Source organism: Cornus florida, unplaced genomic scaffold, assembly GCF_030987335.1.
Source record: "Cornus florida cultivar Cherokee Brave unplaced genomic scaffold, ASM3098733v1 CherokeeBrave_3.0.0_Hap2_Chr02, whole genome shotgun sequence".
Taxonomy (NCBI): Eukaryota; Viridiplantae; Streptophyta; class Magnoliopsida; order Cornales; family Cornaceae; genus Cornus; species Cornus florida.
In genome coordinates this window covers 108165184-108174846 of record NW_026775572.1, presented here as the reverse complement: position 1 = coordinate 108174846, position 9663 = coordinate 108165184, and positions in this window count along the sequence as shown.

The following is a 9663-nucleotide window of genomic DNA, read 5'->3' as shown; positions in this document are numbered from 1 at the left end:
GTCTTTTCCGTATTTCGTCCTCTTCTCGTTTTTCACTTTTACTTGCATAACCTCATTTTTTGTTAAATTCCATGACATCTACATTTTTACTTTTGTAGAAATGCATATTAAATGCTTACTTTCTTTGTAAAAGTCATGAAAATAAGACTTTTTGCAATTATCCATAACTTGAGGGGTTTTTGGGTAATTAAATAAAGTAATTATTTTTCGTCTTAGGGACCATTTTGCAAATTAAATTGGAAGATATTTTCAAAAAGGACTTTTTTGTAATTTTCGAAAAATGTGACAAGCGTCACATTCCTATGGTGCCACTTGTTGATTTTGTGGTGGAACCACTTGGAGGCTTAATCTCATGACACATGGAGGTTGGAGATTCACCCACTTGTTGTCCTAGGATTGGTGCACTTGTTGGCATGGATGGTTGACAAGTGTAGGGTTAATATTTAATCTTGGAAGCTTACTTGGATTCATGACAAGTGTAGGACTCACCTTTAGTCATGCATTAGTGTGTGTGAGAGAGGCAGTGCAAGAGCACCTAGTGAGTAGACAAGCCCACCAATTTAGCTTAGGGTTTACACATTTTAATTCATTCATCACTTTCCTCTCAAGAACCCTAAGGAAGCCACCATTGGAGAAAAGCTTGACTAATAGCTTTGACTTCATTTTTGGTGCCCTTTCACTCACCTTAGAATTTTGAACTTGGAATACTTTTTGTTCCCCTCATCCTCCTCTTCAAAACCCTTGAAGGATCTAGCCTAACTCCTAGTTTTGCTTTGGTATCTAGAGATTCAATTCTCTAGTGAGGTATTGATCTATTATTTTGAAGTATTTTTATGTCATTATTGAGTGTTTTACATGCATAGAAGAGAAGGACTTGTATTTTGCCCTTAAACTGTTTTAACTTGAAATTAATCTTGTTAAATTAAATATAAAATATGAAAATATACTCAATTAGCTTTCATTTAGTTTTGATTTCATGTAATTTTGATTTAAAATGAATTAGTTATGAATTTTTGAAGTTGCAAGCTAGTTGCTGGAAATTTGAAGCTTTTCCTTTTTAGTCCAGAAATGAATTTTTTATATGGAGCTGTGTTGCTTCAATTGCCTTGAAATTTTTACTGGAACTTCCCCCATCGGTTTTACACAACTCAGAATTTTTTTTATGATTTTAGAGCATTTCTAATTTTTTTTTAAAATCTGAAACTATCTGCTGTCCATGTTTTTATTGCAGCTAGAAAACATATTTTTATATGATTTATTTCACTAAACTTTTGACATTGGATCATCGGTTCAATTTCTAGTTTTATACTCTCATATGTTTACTTCCAAAATAAATTAGGTTTGCCCAAATTGGATGTCAAATGAATTTTTCATGAATTTTCAAAGTTGGAAGCTGCAGGCTGAAAATGTGTTTTCTGGGCAGAATTTGTTTCAAAGTTGTGGGTCAAAACTGTTTCAATTGGGAAAATATTTTGTTAAACTAAATTTATATTATCAAATTATAGTGTTTAAGCTTTCATTTGGCTTTAGATTCATTCAATTTGGGTTAGAATTGAATTTTTTTTGAATTTTACAAGTTGAAGGTAGCAAGCTGAAAAATCTGTTTTGCGGACCGAAAGTTTGGGGCGATTTCATTCCGGTGGTAATTGGGATTTTCATTCCAATTGAGATAGGGAATGTTTTAGGATTATTTGTGTGTTGTATTGTGTATTTGCCATGATTATACAACATATATGTATGCCTTGTATCAAATCTAGAAAGTTAGTAATTTTTATTTCTTTGTATAAGATTTAAAATTTATGATGATGTATAACTTTGATTTGAGTTGTAACATGCTAGGAAATTATGCTTAGATATATTGGTTAACATATATTAAATTTGGATCATTTGATTAAGAATTACAACTTTTGTTTAATATTTATCTTTAGTGAAAGTTTAATTTACATGGTTGTATCAAACATTAAATCAAGTTGTAATGTGGTATTTAAATAGGCCTTGACATGTTCTCTAACATAAATTAAATTGAGGGCATTTGGAATTGTTTAAAAATCTAGAGGAAATTAATTAATTAGCTTGATTAATTTTGTTTTAAGTGTTTTAATCACTTAACTTGTCATTTGATGTTATATATATGATGACCATGACATATCTTTCAATATATATTAAATTGAGGTTATTTGGATTAACTTGGAATTTAGAAAATTTAACTATTTATGTTTAATTAAATTCTACTTTATTACTCCATGAATTTAATTGCATTTTGGAAGTTGTTTCTATATTTAAATCATAGATTTGGATTTGATGTATGTTTACTTGATTACTTTTGAATATTTGATAGCATAGTTGTTACTTTTATATTCATGAGAATATGTTTTTCCTTATTGAATATATTGTTGCCATGTATAAGGATTTGTACACTTTGTATTTGACATCTTACATGCCATAGTAGTTGTGAATTTGTAGCATGTATTGTATAAGTTTCCAAAATTTGGATTGTGCTTGGTAAATAGTTGATATCTTGGATATACATGTTGATATATATACGTTGTTGCACAATTTGTTGATTTTGGAAACTTGGGGATGTCGTTGTTTGGCTACGGCTAGGACTTGGTTCTAGTACGGGAGATTGTCCCTTTATATAGTCTAGTGCGCACATAGGGAGGTTACCCATGGGCTAGTAACCCTAAAGTAACTATGTTGTCGGTCTAATACAACGTGACGTCCTAGTATCCACTTTGTTTGATTTCGTATTTCATTTCAAGTTGATAACTAGATGATATCGTAACTTGTTGTTCCTTATTTGATTTCCTATTTTGAAAATAAAATGTAGCTTTGTGAAAGCATGCTTCATGCATTGTATTGGAAGTTCCATTGTTGGTTAAATTGCTTCGATATCATAATTTGTGTTTTGATGTTCAAATGTAGTTTAGAAATGACCTTATAGATTCATTTTGAACATAGACGTTAGGTGGCATGACCCACACTCGTTGTTTTCGTATTTTGGATTTCAAGTTGAAGACCTTGAGAATCTATATCTTGTTGCCTCGTATAACATGTTTCCATGTTGTTTGAATTGCATGAACAATGTGATTGTGATAGAAATGATCTAGGTAGCTTAGGATGCTCCCTGGGTCTCATCTTGACATAGACGTTAGGTAGTATGAGCCCCTTTAACATGTTTCACCATAAGCTGATAAAATTGTAAAATGCTAAGTCGATGCATGCTCATCTCCTACGAGTAGCTTTATGTTACTCACCCCTACGATACTGGGGCATATTTCATGTACAGCACTCAAGATTTGAAGATTCCATTGCTCCTTGGATGGCTTACAGTTTCTAATTTTCTATTTTATGCAAGTGTTAGCATCAGATGCCTCTTTGTAGCCCTATTTGTTTAAACTTATATTCGTTGATTCGTATATGTAAAGTGTACGTAAGTACTCTCTTTTCAATGTATTTAACATGTATGAGATGAGGCCGGAGGCCAATGACATGTATCTCGTTTTCTATGCACTTTTGTTTTCAAAGTTTATTATGAAAATATTAGAAAATGTTAAGCCTTTACTTCATAACTTTCACATCGGGTGTTGGAATTTCATATATTTTCTGACCGGACTCAGAATCAAACGATTCTTGAGTCTAATTTTGTTCATTTTTCATTGTCCTTCCAATGGTGTGCATAGTGGCACCCTTTTCAGTGAGAAATGACCATTTTGCCCTTAGTTCATCTCTTTTCGAGTTAAGCATTCTTGCTTCATTTGCTTGGCTCATTTGAGTTCCGTGGCTTCATAGAGAGTCATTTTGGGGCCTTAGGGATGATGTACATCTCTTGAGGTCATTTGGCTTCTTTCGCTTCCGTATTTCGGGTCCGTTATCGGGTCAACTTCCGGTTCATCACTAACGCACTGGGTTGAGAAATTTAGGTCGTTACAATTATTCCAATAATAGTCTTCAAAACTGACAACAGCAGCAGGAAACAAAATCTCACTTCTCAGACCAGTTCTTCCATCAGCAATTTTAACAGCAGCAGTATTACAGCAGGAGGAATTCAAACAGGAGATGAGTTAATCAATTTTCCTAGCTTGCAATCATCATCAATTAGCTCAAAAAAACTTGTTTAACATTTGTTCTTGAATATACCATAGAAGCTCAAAAACCACCCATGCACCAGCTGTATATAACATGCAGTACACTACATTTGCTGAGGTTGTATCAGTCATAATGTAGTCTAAGATACTCATCTTCAGTGCAATGCAGCTAGATAGGCAAACGAGGTTTAACAGAATACGTCTGAGAAATTACTAAAATACCCTTGTGAGCACCTATAGCAAGATCCTTATATACTGAATTCACTGAAATCAACCAATTTAGCTAAATCAAGTGAACATCCACTACCATGTAAATGACAATTTAGCTAAATCAATGAGAAGGATCTGCCACAACCATGTAAATGACAATGTTTCCCCAGACCAAATATAAAGCCACAATGCTGATGGACAAGGCATTTAAGCTCACTGAACCAACACCTTTTTTTATAGCTTTTTGGCATTAACAGGCAAACAGGTCTCAATAGGTCTTTAGAGAACCTTAGGACCAACAGGCATCCAGAAGATCATGGGTAAAATAGAAAAATAAAATAAAGTACAGTACATCCAGTGAGATATCAAGGCCAACAGACTGGCCGTAAAAATAATATAACAGTATCAAAATTATGTAGATATCATAAATGTATAAGAGGAATAAGAAGAAATGAAAGATCAAATGGAGGAGAAAGGACGGGCAGGGCGTGATCCGTGTATGTCTCTGGATAGATCTCGCAACGCAGCCATGAGATCTATACGGAGTAAAGTAATGTTAGCTCGGATGAGACAGTGTCTGCTCGAATAGAGACTACGGCATCCTCCAAGGCCTGGATACGCTCTCCAAAGCCGGCTGTCTATGCTAGAGCCTCATGTACCGATGGGTCAGGAAAATGATGTGCATCCTGAGCTTGTTCCTCATCATGAACGGGCGACCCAATTGGAGAGTGATGCTCTGGGTCCTCTACGGGCTGCTCCAAGTCAATATCCATGTGCATGGCAGCCAGATCAACTGGTACATCGTCCGCCGCCTGCTCTACTGTTGCTACTACTGCCTGCTCTAACTCCTCACTCTCTAGCTCCTCAGTTGCCTCTACAGCGTCATCCTGCAGACTCTTGATAAGAGCCTTATTGCTCTTATCCCAATCCTTCTTCTGGAATGTGCAGGCCCTGGACTCAGTACGCTCCCGTGGCTAGAAGGGATAGCGCTGGTCTCTTAGAATCTGTGTGATGAGATGGCCGAATGAGAGATACTTAGCTCTTTTAGGCTTGGCCTTGCTGATATAGTCAACATACATCATCATCATAACGCTCTAGATAAGCACAGGAATGGACAGCCAGTGCCCTGTAAAGAAGGTGTATAAAGCTGTAAGACAGTTGTCGCGCCTCTGTATCTTGTGGCCGACTCTAAAAACATTTTGGTATAGCACCGAATCGAAGAACTACAGGTCGTCTGGCAAATAAGTCCGGGTGGCGAAAGTCTCGCCATCGGCATAGTGACCTATGAGTGCAATGGCCATGTCTGCATATGTGGGCCTCCATAGAGTATGATAGGTATCCTAGAGATTGGGAGGGCAGACGTGTGGATAATGGCAGGATCTGCAAAGAGGGTCCACCGTGATATTGATAGGGTAGCCGTCAATGGTAGTCTGCAGCTCCGCCAGGTTACTCGGGGTAGGTCGGAGGTTCTAAAAGAACATCTGGACCAACCTTGGGTACACTAGGTATGTGATAGGGGCTAGTATGACTGAGATGCCCCTCCGGTCTATATCGTCAGATGCGGCTCTGGTAAGAACAAACTGGGAGAAGTAGTCTATGTCAAAGACAAACTTATGCGCCACTCGAAGGCATGAGTATCTCAGCAATGGCCCATCTAAGGCCTGGGCTGGCTGAGCTGGTGGTGGTGATGGAGATGGTATGTGCTCAGCCTCAGCGTCAGCCTGTGGAGAAGATGCCTCGGCTGAAGACTGTAGTCTACTATCGAATGGAGACTAAGGTGGAGTGGGCTCTGCTGGCTCCTCCTGAATATGAGAGGGCTCTGGCTCGAACTCATAAATGGGGTCCTACACGTGAGATGAACCTGCCTCATCATCTAATCTCCACTTGGCCCTACGGTGATAATGTCTGCGAGCAATAGTCTTGACCCTAGCCATGGCCTGCAAAATAAAAGAAAAACTTGCAAAAAGGAAGTCAGTGCCAGTATAAAGAATTAACGCATAATTTATAGAATCATGCATGTCAAATAGGATAGACAAAGCAGATAGGAAACATAAATCTATACAATTGATAAGGAATAAGTGACATGATGTGAAGCATGCTAGATGGTATAAGTATGGAATGCATCCAATATGGAAAACACAGGCATTAGGCATGTATGAGATAGCATGAAACACAAGAGATGTTGTGTGAAATGTGTGATGAATATCTGTGAAGTTTGATCGATCACAAAAATGTGAGATCGATGTAAGTTCGATCGATTGGGAATAAGTGAGATCGATCTGTTACAGATCGATCGGAGAAAGAAAACAAAACAAAATAAAATAAAATATATATTATTTTAAATTTAAAATTCAAAACAAAACAAACTTAAAACAATAAATCAAAGAACAGAGATCAATCTCTCCAAGATCGATCGAAGAATGACTCCGATCGATCAAACATGCAAAAACCTGCAGACATGTTTGATCGATGGGACAGAGAGCCTTTTGATGCAAGTTGGATGCAAGTTCAAAAATTTTCTAAGTGATAAGACTGCAGATCGATCCAAGATGAAGTTGGATCGATCGAAGAACTAAAGATCGATCTAGGAACAAGTTCGAACGATGGGACAAAGAGGTGAAATATGTCGGTTTTCTTCGAACAATTGGATAGAGAGGTGAATGGATGCAAGTGGATGCAGATATGAAGTTTGATCGATTGAACCTCCTTGGAGGTTGATCGAACTTATGCGAATGCTCATTTTCTACATGAAAGTGCATGCAATCCTAATCACAGTTCCTAGCAATATATATGAACCTAAACCAAATATCTAGATTTCGCAAGAAATGAAATTTAAAATAGAAATGAGGGAGGAATAGGGTTGTGACACCCTACGAAATGTACTAGTCTTTAACGTCTCTAGCAAGACGTTGGGCTCTTTTAGCCCGGATCAAACATCTTGTAGTGCATCCCCTCCTTGATGGGGTGATAAGTGTTTTGAACTCCATCCAACAAATGGTTCCCTAGAGAACTTGTTGGATTAGGCTCAAAAGAAATTTTTGGTCCTTGGTCACAATGATCTTTGGGCTTCCATGCCCTTTCAAAACAAGATTTTGAAATAACTTTCTTGGAATTCAGGGTTGAAGATGAACTTTTTGGAATGTTGATTTCGCACAAAGACTCTATTCCTTCATATTCAAGGTTATGATATTTCTCTACAACATTCACTTCTTCATACTTGTCAAATGAATTGGAGGTCGAATTGAAGATAGTCGACTTCACCTTCATGTGGTTAAATGAGATCTTTATTATCCCTATCCTACAATTAATGTTGGCATTCGCGGTTGCCAAGAAAGGATGGCCAAGGATAACGGGAATTTGGCTCTTAGGATTCGGGACCGGTTCCGTGTCAATGACAATGAAATCAACGGGGAAGAAGAATTTATCAATCTTAATCAATACGTCCTCAATGATACCCCTAGACTTTTTAATGGATCGGTCAGCAAGTTACAAAACCACCGACATCGGTTTCAAGTCTCCTAAGCCTAATTTGACATATACCGAGTATGGAAGAAGATTAACACTTGCTCCTAAGTCAAGAAGAGCCTGATTAATGATATGATCTCCAATGATGCATGAAGTGGTAGGTGAACCGAGGTCCTTAAACTTTGGAAGAGTCTTATGCTGCAAAATTAAGCTTACTTGCTCGGTTAAGACCACTTTCCTAGGTGCTTGGCTTTTGTTCTTCCTCTTCTGGGTACATAAGTCTTTCAGAAATTTGGCATAAGCTGGAATTTGCTTGATTTCATCAAAAAGTGGAAGATTGACTTTCACTTGCCTAAACACATCCATAATTTCATTTGTTTTGGCATTTTGCTTGTCAATTAAAATGGATCCTTTTAAGGCATCCGGGAATGGAGCTATTGGTTCAAAAACCTTTTTAGACATTTTCTTTAAAGTTGCTTCAACACAAGAAGTTTTGAAATCATGTTGCAAATTTTTCTTTTTAAAATCACTTTTCAAGATATTCTCATTTGAAAGATCATGCATATGTAATGAAGGAGGAATAGGATATGAAATGGGACGGGTGTCAACTTATGGTTGCATTAGTTCACTCTCTTCATTGGACATACCCACTTGATTATCCACAATCTTCCCACTTCTCAAGGTAGTCACCGCATTGACGTGCTCTATTGTGTGACCTTCCGATAAGGAATGAGTCTCTACAAAACATTGTTGCTTTTGTGGAGCATTCAAAGGCATTTTCCCTTTCTCTCTAGCATTTAAAGTACTAGCTATTTGCCCTACTTGGGTTTCTAGCTTAGCAATGGATTGAGAATGAGAATAAAGCAATTGAGTGTTCGCCTCTAGAGTGCCTAGAGCGGTTAAAACTTTCTCTTCAAAAGCGGGACTCCTAGCATTTCCTTGAGAATATGATAGTTGATTAGGAAAATGAGAATTAGCAAATTGATTTCTTTGTGATTGAAATGATGATCTAAAACCTTGGGAACCTTGACTTTGCATTGGAGGTGGAACATATTTCCCTTGGAAACCACCTTGGGGAGGGTTTGAGCCTTCCCCTTGGTTTCTCCAAGAGAAATTCGGGTGATTCCTAATCAGTTGAGTCGAATACAATTATAAATCAACCTTCGCAATAGCACGAATCATTATAAAATAGGGCTATTGGTCGGGTAAGTCGAACCACTGGGACTGCGCTAATCTATGGCAACCTAAGTGTCTAGAGTCTTTTTAGAATGATAGAGGTGTTCATAGAGGATTTGTTGGTTGTCACTTAAGCTATGAAATTAAAGTGCATAAAGTAAAAGTTTGCAAGAGTTGAAGGGAGATGAAATAAAAGTAAAGAGGACTAGGGAAGTGAATCCGCCTCCATCCTTATACACATGCTAGATTAGAGCTAAATTGGGAGAAAACAATATATATATATGGTCAAGATACATAGCACACTTGGTTGCTATAATATCCTCAAGAAATTTATTAAATCTGAAGCAAGCATAATCCATCAAAGGTTAACATGTTTAGACTACCTAACTAAGGTGTAGCTTGACCACATTCACTTGAATGAAAAACTATCAATCCCTAGATAAAATGATGAAGCACATGAAGGTAAGAAATAAGCATAAATCATCAAAGGTTTCACCTAAGCAATGATCTATCAAAGTCCTCCAACTCCATGCCATTAAAACAATTCCATGATCTCACTACCATTGTCACCATGAGAGTGCAAGCAACATGATTAAAAGAATAAACCATCAAAGATATATAATTGACTCAACATTAATCATTTAAATACATGAAGATCCATTACAAGAGGCAAGATACTCTAGACCATGAAAAGACCAAAGATTATACATTGCAATCCCTAAAA